General features: G+C 47.3%; 1 protein-coding gene across 3 annotated transcripts in view; it reads left to right on the plus strand.

Annotated features, from left to right (window-relative positions):
• LOC144098744 (calcium-activated chloride channel regulator 2-like) overlaps positions 1–20970 on the plus strand; it is a 573215-nt gene that overhangs the window by 136027 nt on the left and 416218 nt on the right. The window contains exon 1 of one of the 3 annotated variants that reach the window (XM_077631595.1): positions 9813–10699. The exons of 1 other annotated variant lie outside the window; for it this stretch is intronic. The gene's annotated coding sequence lies outside the window, so the exon portion shown is untranslated. Of the gene's footprint in view, positions 1–9812; positions 10700–20970 lie in introns of those variants that run through there. One more of the 3 variants, XM_077631597.1, reaches the window with a different exon arrangement.

The following is a 20970-nucleotide window of genomic DNA, read 5'->3' on the forward strand; positions in this document are numbered from 1 at the left end:
GTAAGAACTGCGATGGCAGACAATCGGCCGGTTAACCATAACCACCGCTGGTTAACAAGCGCCTGAAAACTATTTGGAAATGCTCCCTATTCCCTACCGGCTGACGAGGAGATGAGGCTTCGGAATGCCTGGCAAATGCTAAATCTAAAGCCTGGTTCACATGCAAGCGACTAAGCCACGATGCTTTGGAAAGAGAGCAACCCTCCTTCATCATGGTGGTGCGGCACGTGACGCAGGCAGAAGCTGTAGACTTCTTTTGCAAGGATTATGGCCAGCAAAACGAGGCGAGCAGCAGCGTGGCACAGCTTCGTTGCAACACGCCAGGCACGTAACTCTCTGCTCGTTGCGGCCGTTGTGGTAGCCACAAAGTATGTAGGTGAATGCAGCCAGCTGCACGGTGACAGCTTTCGCTAAGTTCAGCGAGTTGCTGCTGGATTCTGTGAGCCGCCACCAACGAACCGGCTGAGGATAAACCTAACATCCTTATTTCTGCAAACTTTACCGATGCGTTTTGTCTGTGTACTTTTTTCTACGTGTTTTCGGTCAGCAACATTGGCGTCGAGAAGATGTGAGGCCTGGGAAAAGTACGAGGCCTCAGGACCTTCGCCGGACGCTGAAAGGACATTCGCGCTTCAGAACAACCGCCATGCCGACAAAGCAGGGGCACAGCGGGAACCTACGCATTTCGTAAATCCGCTTCTCGCAACCTGCTACAGTTCGCCCCTTGGAAGCTATGCTTGGTTCACAGTCATGGAACCCGTGACTTCACGCTCAAACCACCTTTTAAAATTTCTGCAACTATTCGTTGCTGCACACGCCTTATGAGAACCGTGGTATATATGTAGTGAGAGCCACCAGATCGACAAAGTATACCTTCACCTCTTCTTGCTGGTAAACGGCAAGCCGCGACATTCAATCATTATTTGTGTCATGCAAACCACGCAAGAAAGATTAAAGGCACTGAGGACACAGAAACAGGGCTCACGTTGATTTGTCGTCTTTAGTGTTACTGTGGTTGGCTTTGTACGGTCTAGATGTATCCCACGCATCTCGATGAACCATACTGGGGGATAGTGGTTATGGTGCGCGGCAGCTGACCCGAAAGACGCGGGTTCGATTCCGGCTGTTGCGGTCGAATTTCGATGGCGGCGAAATTCTAGAAACCCGTGTGCTGTGCGATGTGACGTTAAAGAAATTATCCGGAGCCCTCCACTACGGCGTCCCTCATAGCCTCGGTCGCTTTGGGACGTTCCCCACAAACCAAAACAACCACCTTTTCGCATCTTTTTTGCCCTAAGAGCTCGCGGTTTTGACGGCAAGCCTTATAGAACAAAGGACTTGTAGAAAGCGCTGCTTACGTCTTCTAGCTGGCCTGCACTGATGAGCACGCGTTAAATGTGTCAACGCCAAAGATATATGTTGGCGGCACTTTCCAAATTACGTGCCTCTGCTGACAACGAAACGGTATCATGCACAATTCTAGCCGCAAAGAATAATGCAGTTTATAGACACCAACGTCATCCACGCATGGCTCAGAAAAGTTTCAAATGGTCGGGAAAAGATGAGGAATACGAAAGTACCCGAAAACGACTGTCGGACAGCGAATGACAGCCGCTGTTATATGAAAGCTCCGCCACGCTAACTTAAAGTGCATTCTCCTCGAACGAACAAGCAATACTACTCCATCAGCTCGTTTTCTTATTCGCGAATACGAAATTCAAAATGCTTTTCCGAGCAAAGCGCGCATGCTAACTGCCCCCGCCGGCCGCTACGTCAAGTGAGGTTTCGTTTGCGTTGGGCGTGCTTGCGCGAAAATACGTTGAAACGCAGTGATGAAGCGTTTCGCGTCCAAAGCGCGTGACAGTCGTCAAACCGCCAACGGTGCCAGATGCGGACGGCCGAATAATACCGTTTTTTTCCGCTAAATTTCATCCTCACTTTGAGCGAATTGTCTCTTCGCGTGTAGTAACGCTCTATTTAGGTGAAGATTCTTCCTTTATTTATTTTTTCAGAAGCAGCTAAGTTTCGACTGGGGCAAAGTACTGACAAGAGAGAGTTGAAAAGAAAAGAAATGAGATGCGCTACTGGGAAGCGCTAAACCAATTACAGCACCGACGTCCACGCCCTCAAACTTACGCACCTAAAAGATCCGTAAAAATGCATACTAAAAAAAGAAAAAAAAGGAAGGAACTGCGTCCACCTAAAGGGAATGCCATATGCTGCCACGGCATCGACCGTTCAATTTTCGAAACAGCGTACTGCAGCGTGACTAACTGAGTAGTTTTGAAGGCTGCAAGCGCTGGATGCAATCGTTCCAGGTAACTCTACAGACACTTCGTCGATCAATAGCATCAAGTCACCTGCACTGCTCAGGTGCGCATATTGCGACTTGAAATAGGCTGTCGAAAGAAGCCCACTGAGACGTGTACACTGCACAGGATGTCTGCTAACTTTCCTAATATCTTGAGGACCAAAAACAAACAAGCAACAAACTACCTTTCAGCCCGCAAAGAGCCGCGACACGTCGCCCAGTTTGCAAATGAACTCGTTCGACTGCTTTCAAAATGAAATCCCAGTAAATGCTAGTTCTGTCATATATTTAGTTGACCGATACCCTTGTTACACTGGCAGATCTCATTGATCTGCAACCAGCTACTATCGAACTCGGTGTGCGAAGCTATTAGCAGAGCTAATGGACCTCTTTCCGTTTGCGGAACCCTCTTGCGGCCGCCAGACTAAGTAGGTTTGCAGGGTCAGGTCGCCAAGGTAAGTAGTGGTTTATTAATGAAAATACGAAAATGAAGAAAAGGTTGTTGCCAGCCACGGCAATTGCTGTTTAATATCTCAAGCACAGGAGCTGCGGCCGGCGGAAATGAAATTAAGGAACGGGGTAGGGGGGGGGGGGGGGGGTGGCTGATTTTGAGGGCAGTAGTTAAAAGCAGCGCTGGCCTCCCCTAGTCAGAGACGACTGGGGTGTCAGTCATCTGTGGACACGCTTTCTGGGCTGTACTTGATCTGTTCAATCCGTGATTAAAGGAGGTTGGCGAGCCTGACTGTGTCTTCTTTCTTGGGGTCGGTGAGCGCGATCACCAGGCGTACTTCTGCGAAGGCCTAGAAGATGCTATAGTCGGATACAACTCAAGAACGAAGAGGCTTTTCCCCGTCAAAGGAGCCCCTGCCAGGCAATGGTGTCGGCCGATTCTCATCAGCTATACTAGCCTGATAATGCAGGGAGCGAATCGACAATGCAGGGAAGGGACTACCCCCTTTCATCTGCATTGTCACACCATAGCAGGATCATGAGAATCGGCCGATGCCGTTGGCTGGAATTGGGTCTTTCGACGGGGAAAAGCCGCTTCGTTCTTGAGTTATATCCGAATGTAGCCGCATTTACATGAATGCGACACAAGTGAGCTCTAGTCCCCTTTTGCAGGGAAAGAGCAGGTTTTGAGAAAGCAAGGCCTGACTCGACCTCTACTCTCTTTTTAGAACTTTTTGCACTTTCCCTCAAAAAGTGGACTGGAGTCGACTTCTGTCGCATTCGTTCGCACTGCACCTAATTATTGTACCTCAGTTCGCCGCGTTGTTGACTGAGGGAACGTCGTTCGTGGATGAACACGTGCAGCAAACTCCTCCCTCATTTTTGCCTCCCGTATTCGGCAAAAAATGTCGGACGAGGAGGCTTGTCGCATTCAAAGGACGTTCGATCCTGGCCGCAAATGCTGCATGCATTTTGATGTCGATAATGCAAAAACGGCTGTGTACTGAGCTATCGAACCAGTTTTTAAAGAACACGATAGGGTCCGAACCAGTCCAAACAATTGTTGTTTAATGCAGAAATCAATGTGCCTATCAGTCAATCAACCGACGCTTTGGGCTGTGTCCCCAAGCACGACCTGCGCCTGTATACCTTCTGCCGTGCTAGCGAAGCACTAGCGCTACTACTCTCTCAAAGATCGGTGAAGATGGCCTTGTGATGGCGGCAGATCTAAGAGCACATTAGAGAGCTTTAACCCCACCGTACGGTAAACACGGTAACTACGGCAGCTGCTATCGTGGCTAGCGAATGTGGCTAGGCAAGCCTCGCAACGGTAGCAACGGCAACGCGTTACCGAATTTTCCGTATACGGCAGTGCGGCTACGCTAAAACTGTCTATTATCGGCAGCTGTTTCATGCTCACGGGAAGGACTCGTGCGACGCAAATACTCGCCTGAAAGCTGGAACAAACTTCATCTGTATAAAAGTGAAGTTCCTACTGGCTTCATTAGCTCTTGAATATGTTGACAGTGAAGTTTGTCACGCTGTACGTATGTGTTTACCTAGCGGTTTACCGTGGCTGCGGACGTGGTCAAAGAATTAGAATTTGTATTATTTTCAATTCTTCCTTGCCTCTCCGTATGACAGCATAATCGGCGTTTACATGAACCCGACACGGCCGGATTGAGCCGGGATGTCGGACTCGAAGTCGTGTGGGGGAGTCGACTGGACTCGACACCTCAACTCCGCCGCAAGGGGTGGATTGACTCGAAGCCCTCTCCGCAAATTACACTTAATCCTCTTTCACACTTGGGGAAAGCATTTTCTACAGGAGAGAACACAAGTGGAAGCCGGTTTACTACTCGTGTAGTCGCACCTCCCAGGGCGCGCCGCTAGCATTGACTCGCTCGTATCGAGTTGGTCGGTCCTTGCTCACCTCGATACGCTTACTCACTCGCCGCTGTCGCGTTCATGTAAATGCCGCGAGGGCAGAATTCCGCAAAAGTGGGAAAGAGCAGCTTTTGTCCACTTGCGAGCATACCCACATGCGCGGAAGTAACCAGTCATTTTTAAGCTGCGTCGCGCCCTCTTGGCCCAAGTTTGCGGAGCCTGGGCTCGATGCAGAACAGAGGGCGCTTTATTCGAGAGTGAGTTTTCATCCGGCTTCGCTGCATGCTATAGAATGAATTGTTAGTGATGGCACGTGACAGTACCGGCTTGTCGAATGCTTCATCTTTCCCTGCTACCTTCCTATAGGCTGTAAAGACTGTTGCAGATGTCGGATTCGCCTTCGCCTCTTCAACGAGCTCTGCTGCAGTTATCTGCAACTTGACACTTACTCGTGAGTCTTCTTTGATGTTTATGATGATGAAAGCCGTGGTGCTAGACAGTATCGTGATGATGACCATACTCTCTGTAGCGGGTTGCCACTACTGAAATGGGATGTCAGAGATTCTACATGGAAAGAGTGTGGAATGTTATCCACGTCGTCCATATGTAGGCGCTTAGAGCAGTGTTCAGGAGTGACGTACCGGGCAGAGGCAAAGGTTCAGACTTCCGCGGAAATTTTTTCGGAAATTGGCTCTTCAGGACAAGGCCACACTAGACCGATTACAGCTAGCAGCACATGTTTATTGGGCCAGGGCGTAGTTAATGATACGCGCACAAAAAAAAATACCGCGTCTCAGAGTTTGTCCAAGCAGTTTCCTTTTGTCGAATCAGCACAAAACAAAACCAGAGAAATTTTTTCGGAAATTGGCTCTTCAAGACAAGGCCACACTAGACTGATTACAGCTAGCAGCACATGTTTATTGGGTCAGGGCGTAGTTAATGATACGCGCACAAAAAAAAAATACCGCGTCTCAGAGTTTGTCCAAACAGTTTCCTTTTGTCGGATCAGCACAAAACAAAACCAGAGAAATTTTTTCGGAAATTGGCTCTTCAAGACAAGGCCACACTAGACTGATTACAGCTAGCAGCACATGTTTATTGGGTCAGGGCGTAGTTAATGATACGCGCACAAAAAAAAAATACCGCGTCTCAGAGTTTGTCCAAACAGTTTCCTTTTGTCGGATCAGCACAAAACAAAACCAGAGAAATTTTTTCGGAAATTGGCTCTTCAAGACAAGGCCACACTAGACTGATTACAGCTAGCAGCACATGTTTATTGGGTCAGGGCGTAGTTAATGATACGCGCACAAAAAAAAAAAATACCGCGTCTCAGAGTTTGTCCAAACAGTTTCCTTTTGTCGGATCAGCACAAAACAAAACCAGAGAAATTTTTTCGGAAATTGGCTCTTCAAGACAAGGCCACACTAGACTGATTACAGCTAGCAGCACATGTTTATTGGGTCAGGGCGTAGTTAATGATACGCACACAAAAAAATACCGCGTCTCAGAGTTTGTCCAAGCAGTTTCCTTTTGTCGAATCAGCACAAAACAAAACCAGAGAAATTTTTTCGGAAATTGGCTCTTCAAGACAAGGCCACACTAGACTGATTACAGCTAGCAGCACATGTTTATTGGGTCAGGGCGTAGTTAATGATACGCGCACAAAAAAAAAATACCGCGTCTCAGAGTTTGTCCAAACAGTTTCCTTTTGTCGGATCAGCACAAAACAAAACCAGAGAAATTTTTTCGGAAATTGGCTCTTCAAGACAAGGCCACACTAGACTGATTACAGCTAGCAGCACATGTTTATTGGGTCAGGGCGTAGTTAATGATACGCGCACAAAAAAAAAATACCGCGTCTCAGAGTTTGTCCAAACAGTTTCCTTTTGTCGGATCAGCACAAAACAAAACCAGAGAAATTTTTTCGGAAATTGGCTCTTCAAGACAAGGCCACACTAGACTGATTACAGCTAGCAGCACATGTTTATTGGGTCAGGGCGTAGTTAATGATACGCACACAAAAAATACCGCGTCTCAGAGTTTGTCCAAGCAGTTTCCTTTTGTCGAATCAGCACAAAACAAAACCAGAGAAATTTTTTCGGAAATTGGCTCTTCAAGACAAGGCCACACTAGACTGATTACAGCTAGCAGCACATGTTTATTGGGTCAGGGCGTAGTTAATGATACGCGCACAAAAAAAAATACCGCGTCTCAGAGTTTGTCCAAACAGTTTCCTTTTGTCGGATCAGCACAAAACAAAACCAGAGAAATTTTTTCGGAAATTGGCTCTTCAAGACAAGGCCACACTAGACTGATTACAGCTAGCAGCACATGTTTATTGGGTCAGGGCGTAGTTAATAATACGCGCACAAAAAAAATACCGCGTCTCGGAGTTTGTCCAAGCAGTTTCCTTTTGTCGAATCAGCACAAAACAAAACCAGAGAATTTTTTTCGGAAATTGGCTCTTCAAGACAAGGCCACACTAGACTGATTACAGCTAGCAGCACATGTTTATTGGGTCAGGGCGTGGTTAATAATGCGCGCACAAAAAAAAATACCGCGTCTCAGAGTTTGTCCAAGTAGTTTCCTTCTGTCGGATCAGCACAAAACAAAACCAGAGAATTTTTTTCGGAAATTGGCTCTTCAAGACAAGGCCACACTAGACTGATTACAGCTAGCAGCACATGTTTATTGGGTCAGGGCGTAGTTAATAATACGCGCACAAAAAAAAATACCGCGTCTCAGAGTTTGTCCAAGTAGTTTCCTTCTGTCGGATCAGCACAAAACAAAACCAGAGAATTTTTTTCGGAAATTGGCTCTTCAAGACAAGGCCACACTAGACTGATTACAGCTAGCAGCACATGTTTATTGGGTCAGGGCGTAGTTAATAATACGCGCACAAAAAAAAATACCGCGTCTCAGAGTTTGTCCAAGTAGTTTCCTTCTGTCGGATCAGCACAAAACAAAACCAGAGAAATTTTTTCGGAAATTGGCTCTTCAAGACAAGGCCACACTAGACTGATTACAGCTAGCAGCACATGTTTATTGGGTCAGGGCGTAGTTAATAATGCGCGCACAAAAAAAAATACCGCGTCTCAGAGTTTGTCCAAGTAGTTTCCTTCTGTCGGATCAGCACAAAACAAAACCAGAGAATTTTTTTCGGAAATTGGCTCTTCAAGACAAGGCCACACTAGACTGATTACAGCTAGCAGCACATGTTTATTGGGTCAGGGCGTAGTTAATAATACGCGCACAAAAAAAAATACCGCGTCTCAGAGTTTGTCCAAGTAGTTTCCTTCTGTCGGATCAGCACAAAACAAAACCAGAGAATTTTTTTCGGAAATTGGCTCTTCAAGACAAGGCCACACTAGTCTGATTACAGCTATCAGCACATGTTTATTGGGTCAGGGCGTAGTTAATAATGCGCGCGCAAAAAAATAAAAATACCGCGTCTCAGAGTTAGTCCAAGCAGTTTCCTTTTGTCGGATCAGCACAAAACAAAACCAGAGAAATTATTTCGGAAATTGGCTCAAGACAAGGCCACACTAGACTGATTACAGCTATCAGCACATGTTTATTGGGTCAGGGCGTAGTTATAATGCGCGCACAAAATAAATACCGCGTCTCAGAGTTAGTCCAAGCAGTTTCCTTTGTCGGATAAGCACAAAACAAAGCCAGGGAAATTTTTTCGGAAATTGGCTCTTCAAGACAAGGCCACACTAGACTGATTACAGCTATCAGCGCATGTTGATTGGGTCAAGGCGTAGTCAATAATGCGCGCATGAAAAGAATATCGCGTCTCAAAGTTAGTCCAAACAGTTTCCTCTTCTCGGATCAGCGCGAAACAAAGCCAGAGAAAATTTTTCTTAAATTGGCTCTTCAAGACAAGGCCAGACTAGACTGATTACAGCTAGCAGCACATGTTGATTAGGTCAAGGTGTAGTTAATAATGCGCGCACGAAAAGAATATCGCGTCTCAAAGTTAGTCGAATCATTTTCCTTCTGTCGGATGAGCACAAAACAAAAACAGATAAACAGCTTGAAGCTTCCAAACCTAACCGCTAACCGAATGTCAATCAGTGATCAGATGAAGAAAGCACTGTCAAATATTTGTGCACTGCAATATGCTTCACGATAAACAGAAATCCATCACCCCTAGTGAGAAAAAAAAGTTATATATTTCTGAACTGTGACGGACATCCCGCCCCCCTCGCCTTCCTTCCTCGCTTCCGCACAAGTGACTCTCACCGCCCCTGCCGCGTTTACCTGCCCTAGGAATCTATTCCGCTAACATAAAGTACCGTCGGGCATCTGCTGCCCGCATTTTTCCTCTTCTTCAGCTAGAATAACGTTCTCGCAACAAATGCGCCCGTCCAACAAAATTGCTGGGTCATGGTGTCATCACCATCATCGCCGAAACTGATGATGCGTGCTAGAGTTGATTCGCTTGAATATCAGCTGACCTACGCACCATGTCCGCCAACTGACACCTCGGTTATGCTGAGCCGATTTCTTGACGCCGCCGCATCAAAACAGCCTCTCTCTGTAACTTCAGTGGACCCGCAACCATACCCTCCTGTACGCGTTGCACAACTTGGAGGAGAGCGCGATTCATGGACGGAGTGGTGCTCACCAACTTTCTGTACAACTAATGCGCACCAACTCACAGAGACGGGAAATGCCTCCTACGAGGAGTACGCAAAAAGAGAAGAAAAAAAAGCCACGCGGATTTATTTCTTTGTTTGCATGTTTGCTTATATATGTATTACTCCGGGATTTAACCCAGATTGCTTGAAATCAGTATGAGGTATTTCACTTTGACTATAGTCCAGGTGTGTACGCAAAAAATGATCGCGCCTTTCGAATCTGACATACGAAACGCGGTGTTCTGCTCAGCACTCGTGGGCCTCGATATGGGCTGCTCACATCGCTTCCGTTAACGACATCGCTGATGACGACGCTCATGTTTTCCAGCGCCGCTCATCCAAGCGAGGGGCGAACGGCGTCACGGCCGTGAACGCGGAGAAGCTCTCCGTCGGCGGCGCACTTTCCGACGTTCGCCGCTAGGTTTGCGGCGGGCGCTGGCATCGCCGACGCGCGCGCACGCGGTCGCGCTTGGGTGGCGCGCGCGCGCGCGGCAAGTGTTCGCTGCCGCTGCTGGCTCAGTCTTCGCGGCGGAACGCCAGAGTGCGCTAGCGTTGTCCGCTCTCGGTCCGCCAGCGCCGACGCGACCACGCACCTGGACAGGTGCGCGAGCTGCGTGTGTGTGTGTGCGTGTGCTCTCCGCCGTTGGCCGTGGTTGGCGCCACCGCCGCTCCGCTCTTGTTGTGGTGGTGGTCTTCGAGGAACGGCCCCCCCTCTCGTTTTATTGTGTGTACAACGCCACAGCGCGATTCCGTAGAACCACGTGCGAGTTTCTTTTCTCTCTGCATTCGCGGCATCTGTTTCCTTTATTTAAGTTCGGAGAAAAAAACGCTAGTGTGTATTAATTCTTCACTACTACTTCACGTGTGGAAGACGCTTGGATGTGCCCCTGCCAAAGCACCGACCATTCCTCACTTCCGTGATTGCCTCACGTTCTCGTTGAATTTGTGCTCGAAGAACCTCTGCATGGTTGCCGCGAAGTGAAGTGGAGAAACTGATCGTCGTTGGCAGTTCTAGGCTGGCGCTGTCGATGACGATGACAGCATCGTGCATCATGGTGTGACGGTTGGCGCCCGCGCGGTTTCCTCGAAACTTCGTCCCGCCGTTCTGTGGACCCCGCCTATACTTCCGCCGTCATTATTTCTTTTCACCTTGTGCTTGAGGCCGCTTCTGCGAATCCGAAGCGGCTAAACATCCGTGTTCTTGCCTCCTGCGAGGCGGGGTGTGTGAAAACTGGCCCCGTGTGTCCCACCATACTCTGACCCGTCGACCCACACTGCCGTTTCTGCCACTGCACTCTCCCGGGAAGGCAGGGAGGAAAATAGGATACCGTGTCGCTGCTGCCGTCGGAGTGACAGCCACCGTTGAACGACTCGCGGAATTCGACGCGCAACTAGGAAAGAGAAGGTACCGTAACGCTTGGCTTCTCTGCGGGAACGCGCACTACGGCAGCCTCTTACTGGGTCTTTATTATTTTATATTTGTTTTTGTTTTATTTTTACTTTTGTCACAGTGGGTGCCCCACTGTGAAGGACAGTCCGAGCACGGATCGCGCTCGAGGAAGGGGTCGCATTTCCCTCTTCAGATCTCCCTTCTGTCGTCAGTAAACCCAGAGACTCTGTCCCTATATAAGAGAAAAAAGGCATGTTTATATATATATATATATATATATATATATATATATATATATATATATATATATATATATATATATATATATATATATATATATATATATATATATATATATATATATAGTGCGATTTTGCATACTTTGGGAAGTGGCTCCTGAACATAAAGTTGTATAATTTTGAAGGAGCGTAGTCCAGCCACATTCACAGGCAAGCTTGGACAAGCATGGCCCCGATAAGCAGCGAGTGTATATCATGCTCGTTTAATGATGCAGGGGTTTGAAGGAGGGGGCTCCTACTTCAGTGCTTCCACCACCTTCTTCGTCTAAAAAATAGGGGCCAATAGGGCTTTCCAACAGAACATTTTTCGCCCCCGCCTTATTTCGTCCTTGGTCCATAGTCCACTTATTGTATGTAGTCCGATGAGCATCTCCATTGTATGCCCATCTCTTCTCAACTAAGGTACAGTACAAAATACGGGCAGGATAGAAATCACAGCTAACGGCTGTTGAGCGGCCGGACGCATCGACAAACTGCCTGCGAGACGGACAGCGTTGAAGTAATTTTCAAAATTCGCGCGTGGAGCCGTGCAATTTCTTAGCAACGGAGGTAATTAACGTGAATGCTCTTGGATTCATGCGCAGTGTTTATAGCCCATTTCGTTAATATTTCAATGGGCAAAATGTTGAGCGCAAAGTATTAAAAACGCTTGGAACGGAGTGTACTATCTAAGTATGAGCTACACCGAGCTCAGCCAAAGGCTCTGCAAAGTTGTACTGTGGCTACGATCATGACGTGTTTCCGAGTTATCGGGAGAGAGTATGGCTGTTCCTGCAAGTGCGCTGGAACCCCTCGGCCTCGTTTATCTGAAGGACATTGCTGTCATTCTTTTCTCGCTCATTTTGTTTTCGCTGAAGAAGATGATGCAGCATTTTTGCCACCGACGAGACATGTCGTGCGAAACTTATCAAGGAATGAGCGCTTCGTGCGAGAAGGGCTATGTGATTGCTCTAGACATGGTTTCAGCGCTGACTGAGCGCTTTAGCCTCCAGCGCGAAGACAGAAACAGCCAGGACGAGGGCCGTGCAGCGTTTTCAACAGGGTGTTAGCACAGCCGTACAGCTAATGCGGTAACGCGTCGCCATTACTGCCGCCGCCGGGCTCCGTAGCAGCACTTAGCATATGGCTATAGCAGCCTACTTTGCTCAATTAACGCAACACCTTAACAATGCATGTCGTCGTCTTCATCAACTTCCCCCCGGGAGCAATTGCTCCAGAACACGCCGCCACCAAAATGCCCTCCTAAGATGCGTTAAGTGGTCCCAAATTTTTATTGTGCACTGCCACTAAGGTCCGCAAACCCGGAGTTCGCCGATCTTTGCCTGTATTACCAAAATACACAGTCCCCAGTCGGCTCATTCATAGGACCATCAAAAAATACTTCTCTTGGATACGTCAAGCAAGCCCACGTGCAGGGTATTCTTCACCATGGTACTTAACAGAGAGAGGAGAGTTCAGGTGGAATGAAAAAGTTATAGATGCCAGTAAGACAGCTTGCGTGCTCTGAATGCGAAAGCCTGAGATGAAATAGGGAGTGGAATAATTTGGAATGAGAGGTGGATTAGTACTATTCACATGTATATACAGCAATGACTGTCAACAGGACCACTGTGACTACCGATGACGTCACACCAATTTATCGGGAGCATTTTTCAGTGGACGCCACCGCCGACGGCTGCCGTTGCTAATGCGGCATATTTTCATAATATATTTTCGATATTTCAATGAAAACAAAAGCTGCGTCACTCTTTTGTTTGTTTTATGTTTTGCGCGATACAATTCTTCAAGTGCAGTCAGAGATGGCGAAGAGAAGCCTCTCTTTCGCAGTCAAACAAATTAAGAAAGATAACACAACGACCACTGTAATATTTCTTCGTTGAAATACAAAGCAAACTAGCAAGCAGTACTAGCCGTCGCCAAAGTACAGAACACAATGTGAATAATGCATGCCAATTGCATTAAAGCAACAAGGAACGCACGAATTGTGCTTGAAAATACAAGCTAACGAATTGTAAGCAAATACATAAAATTAGAAGCAAATAAATTGGAAGTACAACGCGTATATAAAGCAGCGAAGGAAATATAATACAACAAGCTATTGAATTTGATAGTGGCATTTGCGAAATGACAGGAAACAAAAGAGGACAAAAATACGAGCACCCAAAACGGAAAAAAAAAGAAGAGCAGTCGTCACTTCTTAGTACGGGTCATGGCTCCTTGGAGGGAGATGACTTTCTGCATCCATGACGGAAGCGACGCGTACAGATTTTCCATGAAATCTGCATCCTTTTGGAGGCTCATCCATTCTTCATCCACCGCGCTCCATAGCTCATCAGCGGGAGAACTGTGAAATCCTCTTTTGCAGAGCCTGACTTTCATTGTTCCCCATACATTCTCAATAAGGTTCACGTCTGCTCCTTTGAGCGCCCAGTGGAGGCACCGCGATCCTCGATCGTTTAGGAGCTCCTCAACAACCTCTGCTGTTCGGACAGGTGGCAGGTCGTGTTGGAAAAGGAAATCTCCGTCAGGAAAAGGGCCGTCCAGAGCGTAAGGAATCATGACATAATCGAGAATGTCACAGCGCCTTACCGATGTCAGGCGTCCTTCAATACGGTGCAAGACGCCAAGTCCATCTCGGGACGCAGCTGCCCGCACACTGACAGCAGTGCGGCCACACGATGCCACTTCCTGGGGTCGTGGCGGTGTTGAGAGGGCGCCACACTCGTTGCTTTTGATCCCAGCGGGTTGTGAAGGTGGACTCGTCGGAAAATATTACACTTTGCCAGTCGCCCGCGGACCAGTTAGCGTGCTCAGTGGCGAATTTAAGTCGGGCCGTCTTGTTTGCGTCTGACAGGAGCGGCTTCTGCGCCGCCAGGTGGCTCTCGAGGTTTCCTTCCACCAGCCGTCATTTTATTATTGACACGCTCGCAGACACACCAGCGGCAGCACCTATGGGGAACCTGCGCTGCCAAGGTGGCACTGCAATTGTTCCATTCGGTGACTCAAAACTGCCTTTGTCAGCCGCTTGGGCCGCTGCAAACGCGAGAACACATTCTGCGCGATTAGATACCCGCGTTTGGCTGACAGCATTCATTGCCTAGCTTCTCTCGGCGTAGCCCAGATAGCTGACGCACGGCACGTGCGCCTTCGACAGAGCGCGGAGGCTCAAGCCAATAGGCGCCTGAAGGTGGCGTGGAAGAGTACTACCCAAAACTGCTTGCTCTTCTCGCTAGGGAGTGTGTTATGGCGCTGCAATCGGCACCGCAAACTTCAGCGCAAGTTCCCCATTTCCTTGGCAGCGCTGAAGGGGCAAGCCCCCGCGGCGTCAAGAAACTTGTCCTGAGCTGCAGTCATTGCTCGAGGGTGACGTTTATGCGGAGCGTCGCTGATGCGCCCTTAATCCCTGTAAACGTGGATGATGCCATTGACAGTCTTATTTTACCTCCCAGTCATTTCAGCAATTTGGCGTTGGGTGTATTGCCTTAACGACAGTTCGGCTATCCGCATTCGCACCCGGGACATGCTGCGAGCTGACGAATGTAATGCGCCTTATTCTGCTCAATACAAGCAGTCACTTTCACGCGTATCAGTTTGAGGCGCTTCAGTCCAGCATTCCCCGTTCAATAAAATGATGAAGCGTAAAGTGGCGTTTTAAATACCACTGATTGTGTGAATCGAGACGGGCCCGAGCGCAAAGTTTGCGCGTCGATTGACGGCTACCGCTGTCATTTTCGAAACTGATATCACAAGACTAAGAAAGGGTGAAGGTGAAAACAAGCAAGTGCAGGTGATGCGCGGCTGCGAGAACAGCTACACTCTCACCAGATAACTCGGAAACATGGCACGTTCGGCGCCACTGTACAACCCTGCAGAGCGCTCGGCCACGCGCGGTGTAGCTCATACTGAGCGCGATAGTACGGGGCCGGGTTCACGTATGAATATCAACTCTTCATTTTTCAGTGAAGTTGTTTCCTTGAGCTGTTTCTGCAGGGGAGAGGGGCTATGCTGTTCTGTGTAGATCAATTGCCGGTGTCGTCGATGCTGGCTTCTTACGGCTATCTAAGGCATTCTTCCGGAAATGCAGCGCAACCATGTCCTTCATTGGCTTCGCGACTCATCACACTGAAACCCACTGCAAGAGCGCCTGGAAAGTGCATGCGAAACCAACAGCCCCGATTGTTTATTGCAGCTGGAGAGAATAATTCAGCGGAGCTGGAGGTCACTGTTCGGTAAAAAATTTCATGGCGCGTTCTGCTTGCAAGCTATGCCACTGGCCGCTGCGTGTACTTAAAACAAAACAACAAAAAAGAAAACATTGCACTGAGTTTTTTTAAAAAGTCAGCTCGCGGGCGTTGACAGAACAGGGAGCCCTATTCAATCGTCACTCCTTTTTGTATGTATACATTTATTATCCCTGTCTTGGGAAGCCTTTCGCAATCGTCGCCTGCTGAGGCTACGAAGCTGTCTGTCCAGACGTTTCTTTTCTTTTTTTCTGAGTAACCAGAATTTATGCTTTTATTTCGCTTTTCTTTCTGCTTCCGGAAGTGCCTCGTCCTTTGCAAAGAATTACGCAACGCAAGCGTAAAAGGGCATAAAAGCCTATTTTCTCGCTGTCATGGGAGCGCTGTTATCCTGTCTCCATAGGGACGGACAAAGAGGAAGTTTCGTATGACAGGACGGCCAAAGGGAAGATGTTAAGAGCGAAAGCGTATAAGAAGGACGAGACACGAAAGCAATTCAGGAAAATTATGGCGCTGTTCTCGCGGAAGCTGTGCAAGTCAGCTTTGTTGTTATCCTTGCAACACATTTCGTCGCCGGGTGCATGAAAACTTCGGTTGTAATTTGCTTCCTTGTGTCGTCGGCAATACTGAATAAACATTTTTTAATTAGCTGCCCTTAACAAACCATCTTGTATTATTTATTATTTTTTTTTTGCATGGAGCAGACGGTTTCGACTGCGGGCACACTTTCACTAGATTTAGACATTGGCGACTCCTTCAGCCGACAATCATTGGGTAAAAGCAGGCGAGAGTGATGACTGATCCGCAGTTCCCGGGTTCGAACCCTACCGCGGCTGCTGCGTTTTTATGGAGGAAAAACGCTAAAGCGCCCGTGTGCTGTGCGATGTCAGTGCACGCTAAAGATCCCCAAGTGGTCGAAATTATTCCGGAGCCCTCCACTACGGCACCTCTTCTTCCTTTCTTCTTTCATTCCCTCCTTTATCCCATCCCTTACGGCGCGGTTCAGGTGTCCAACGATATATGAGACAGACACTGCGCCATTTCCTTTCCCCAAAAACCAATTATTATTATTATTATTATTATTATTATTATTATTATTATTATTATTATTATTATTATTTTGGGTTGTTCCTGGGCACCGAAAAAATAAAGATTATTATTATTATTATTATTATTATTATTATTATTATTATTATTATTATTATTATTATTATTATTATTATTATTATTATTATTATTATTATTATTATTATTTGACTACCATAACTATATTCTACTCTATGCATGTGACATCACAGGCGCCATGATCAAGTCCAAGTCATAGTTTCCACAGTGCAGGTCAGGTTAGGTGGCGATAAGCGAAAAACGCGCAGGTTATCACAGCGCTTCTACCCGCAAGAGTGACGGGTGCTGTGACGTCGGTGCAATCTATGTATACTTGGTAAGTTTATGCGAGTTATAAGGTAAAATTATGCGGGGGCCATCATCCGAAAATCGAGCCTGTATACGTTACTGCGTTCAAAATAGTGTGTACTGACATCGCGTTGATCGCTAGAGAAGATTCCAGGCGTGGAGGCTGTCGCCTAAATAGTTTATCCTCTTTCAGCAACTTTAGTTGTATATCTGCAGAGCAACTGCCTTTGCACAAAATTTATTACACTCGATCGAAATCTAGAGACGGAGGAATTTAATGACACCAAACGCCGCCTGTTTTGGTGGCACTGTGGAAGATTGGAATGGACGCAGGCGCAGTGTAAACCATGGCACTGAATCGCGTACTACCTCCTTCATTTTCTTAAGCTCTTGATGGCCGACTCCATAATCTCCCACCTTGCATTGATTACGTTGGGAAAGTATTGTCTAAGCAAACGCAAATCTAAATTTGGTGCGCATTATCAAATTCAGTGAACTCCCACGGGCAATTATCAACAAAACTAGCGCTCTCACGCAATGCATGTTGAAATAGCCACATGTGAATTTACTCCAGCACCATGCATGTCGTGCGTAGATGTATTGGACCTTAGTCGAGATTTAGGTAGCTGGTAGAGAAGGCTGCAAAACCTCTTTTTAGAGATCAGGCACTTTTTTATCAGTCCGCTCCAGGGCATTGCACTTCGGAAGCTATCGGTGTGAATGATTCCGGGGGCACTCCACAGATCTGCGGCTAGCAGCCACTGATTGTGCATATCACTTCATGGGTGATTTTTTTTTTCTTTAGGGGGGGGGTCACGTCTCGAAGCTACTCAGTCTATGAGGGCCGCCATAGTGAAGGGCCCCGGAAATTTCGTCCAACTGGGGTTATTTAACGCGCACTGACGTCGCACGGTATACGGGCCTCTAGAATTTCGCCTCCATCGAAATTCGACCGCCGCGGCCGGCAAATGGTGCATGCGTGAATGTATGATCACTGGACTCACTGACAAGCTGTTTGACACGTGACCTCAATAAACTCGTGGCGATGAAAGAACGCTGGGAAGTCCAGCGATAAAAAGAAAGAAAACAACTAATCTGCAGACAAGTATTTATTCTGCACCGTTTAGAGATCACAGTTGCTGTTGGGCTCATGTATTTTGTCTCGCTGTGTTTGTATGTGCGTCCTGTTTCTACTGTGTTTAGAGCTGCGCCAGGGCTTCAAGGCTCAGATATCGTGCGTCCATTCACACCGCCGTTTTAATAACAATGGCAAATTTGTCTAGCGACTGCGATGTCTCTATTTGTACTGCAGATTGTGAGAGAATCTGGATGCCTGCAGCATAATTATATGACGTACTACTAGGGATAAACTTGGCGCTGCAGTCTGCTGCCACTGTAGTAGTTGATCTTAAGAATCATGTGAACAACACGGATCTTAACACAGTTTGATTCGTATGTCGTTTTTGACGAATTTTTTTATAACTAATGCGGTCTCCAATATTTGATTTTCTTTAAAAGCTTGCACTTTCTCGCTTGAATAGATTGAAAAAGTGCTTTCTGCTCACGACAAAAAAAAAAAAAAACGAAGACACGCGTGGTTATCCTCAGTGATAAAGTATTGTATACACGTAGGAGCATGCGTGTATTAGATTTTCACTGTCGTTTAGGCAACAATGAAATGGCAAAAAGTTAATTTTGCACAAAGTAACTTGTAGACAAAACCAATTGTTTTTTCGCTGTACGCGCGAACGAGCTCGACGCACACGAAACACCCTCGAAGCGGAAACAGTGCAAAGTTTATAAGAAATGTAAACCCGCGACTACCTTCGAAAATATGTCTTTTACGATTCTTGTACTTTCAGTTGTCCTCTTGACAGCTGGACAAATGCAAGACCAGAATGCGGTTTCTTATATTATAGTGCGAAACTCCATGGTCAGTCGACGCTTCTGTGAAGGCCCGCGATGAGGTAGCCAAGCAAAAAGAATAAGGGACGATTGTCAGGTGGGCAGGTTGTGATGACGCCGCAACGTCACGTGACCTAGGTGGCCCACCTGTCTCTTAGGTTGCTCTCCGGGCACCACCTGGCAGAGTCAGGCTCGTGATTTTTCGCTCACAACGCCGACGCCGGATTTTCTGGGTGACAGGGCCTTTAACGCTATCGCGTCAATATAGAATAGCGTATACAGCAGAGCCAAAGAAGGTTACCATCAGTGTACAGACAAAAAACCCGCACCAGTGATACAACCCGTGACCACTCCGCTCTCGTTGAAGGGGCGATCACGTACCCTCTCCTTTCGCGCGACGCTCTAACCTTCGAATGAGGGCATCTCACTTTCCCTCTCTCGCGTGGTGCACAGCCGCGGTTGTTGCTGGGTCCAGGCGCCGAGAGTGGTTGGTCGTTCTCTGGCGGCGTCAAGTAGAAACGCTGATTGCGTTAACGACTCGATGAGTCAGTGGCTCCGCTTCTGTTCGACGCTTTTCTCTTGATTGCGTACGCGAGCGTGACGGCAGAGCCTGCCGTGGGGCCCCGGGACGACCATTTTTCATCCGCCTTTAAGCGCTGTTCGGCCCCAAGTAAAAAACACCCCTGATAGATAAAAGCGCACCGGGTTTCTAAAGTAAGCGAGCTTCGCTAGCGATCTGCGCGGTGAGCTAACAGTTCCATTTTCGAATCGCCCTGGGAAAGACAAGAGAAAAGACAAACTCTCCCGCTCTCACACACTCTCTCGCTAGCCCTGTAAGACCACTCGTTATTCGGTTAATCGCGGCGATGTTTGTTGAACCGTGCATTAGCAACACCGGCCGCCGTATTTCCTCGGCGCTCCTGAAGAAGTTTAGCAAAATGACAAATGGCCCAGGGGGAAGCTTTTTTTGCGCACGGCGCGCGCTCGATTGCGTAGTCCATAGTCGGACACAGCCGTTGCCAGTTGTTCCTACAAGCAAGAACGATGGGCGAGCGGTGAATTAACGATATGGCGTTCCTGTGTAGGTTTAAAACTTTTGTGTTCGTACTTTTTTCGAGATACTTGAGCCGTGAAATCTACGCTGCGTGGAGAACATTTCATTAAACATCTTTTACAGGAATACAATGCTGATGTATGAGTGATTCGTTGGTTGTCGACAGAGCGAGTATAGGTTACGGTCGGGCACAACTCAAGAACTTCAGCGGCAAATTACACGTAATGCTCATCTTACAAACTTGGCAGACCGCCGTACTATTACAAGACTATGCCTTTTTAATAAATTTTGTTATCACCCCATGACCAAGTCTATTATCAGCCCTGCCCACCGCATCTCCAGCCGCACGAACCACCAGAAGGCCGTTTATTCTCCCCCTGCCCGGACTAGTGCTCACCTGGCACCATTTTTTGTCCGCACTGCAAAGGACTGGAATGACTTGCCCAACACCGTCGTACTTCACTCCGACGCATCATCATTCAAAAAATCCATCGAATCAACTATGTGCCCTGAATTTCACTCCGTCATGTAATAACCCTTTAATGGGGCCTTTGAGGTTGTAATAAATAAATAAATAAATAAATAAAAAGGAAGCCCTCCAGCCAATCGCATCGACTGATTTTCATGACATCGTGGTGAATTCCCTGTAACGGCAAAGTGGCAGACGATTAACAGCGGATTAACCTAGCGTGACAAAGATTAACCTCGTTTTAACCATGACGTCATGAAAATCGATCGACGCCATTGGCTGGAGGGCCTGATATGAGAGGCATGAGCCGGTTCGTCCTTGAGTTGAATCTGACAATAACATACAGCCAAATTTTGAGCCGTATCACCTATATAAGTGTAGAAGAAATATATTCGCTTGAATTCTTTAGACGTATATACAACAACAAAAAAGTAGACGGCGCAGGTGGTACTACAAAATTATTCTGTTACGTTATCACTGATCTCATCAGTTCGTAATAGATAAGCGGCAGTAGTTAAGGGTTACTGAAGCAGAGCATCTTGTTGGAGTTATCACATTTTGTCAGCTGTTGTACAGTAGAGTAAGTCTTGTATTTTCTCTAAATTGAACTGATGTGCTTCCTTCAGGTCTGAACGAGCTACTGGCGTAGCGACATGTCTTGCTATGCAGAGAAGGTGTAGTTCAAGGAAGAATTGTCATTGCGCCTTTTCAGGGTAAAGTTCGCCTACCGTCGGCTAATGCCGTGCTTCTAAGTGACAGCAGAGTTTTATCAGCATCGTATGGTAAATGCGGTTGATACGGCAACTCCGACCGTGCGGCAAATGTGGCTGGGCAAGTCTGGCAACGGGAACGCGGAAGCGTATTTGCCTTATGTCTGTCCGGCCGAGCTTAAGCTCTCCATTGTC

Source organism: Amblyomma americanum, chromosome 7 (genome assembly GCF_052857255.1).
Source record: "Amblyomma americanum isolate KBUSLIRL-KWMA chromosome 7, ASM5285725v1, whole genome shotgun sequence".
Taxonomy (NCBI): Eukaryota; Metazoa; Arthropoda; class Arachnida; order Ixodida; family Ixodidae; genus Amblyomma; species Amblyomma americanum.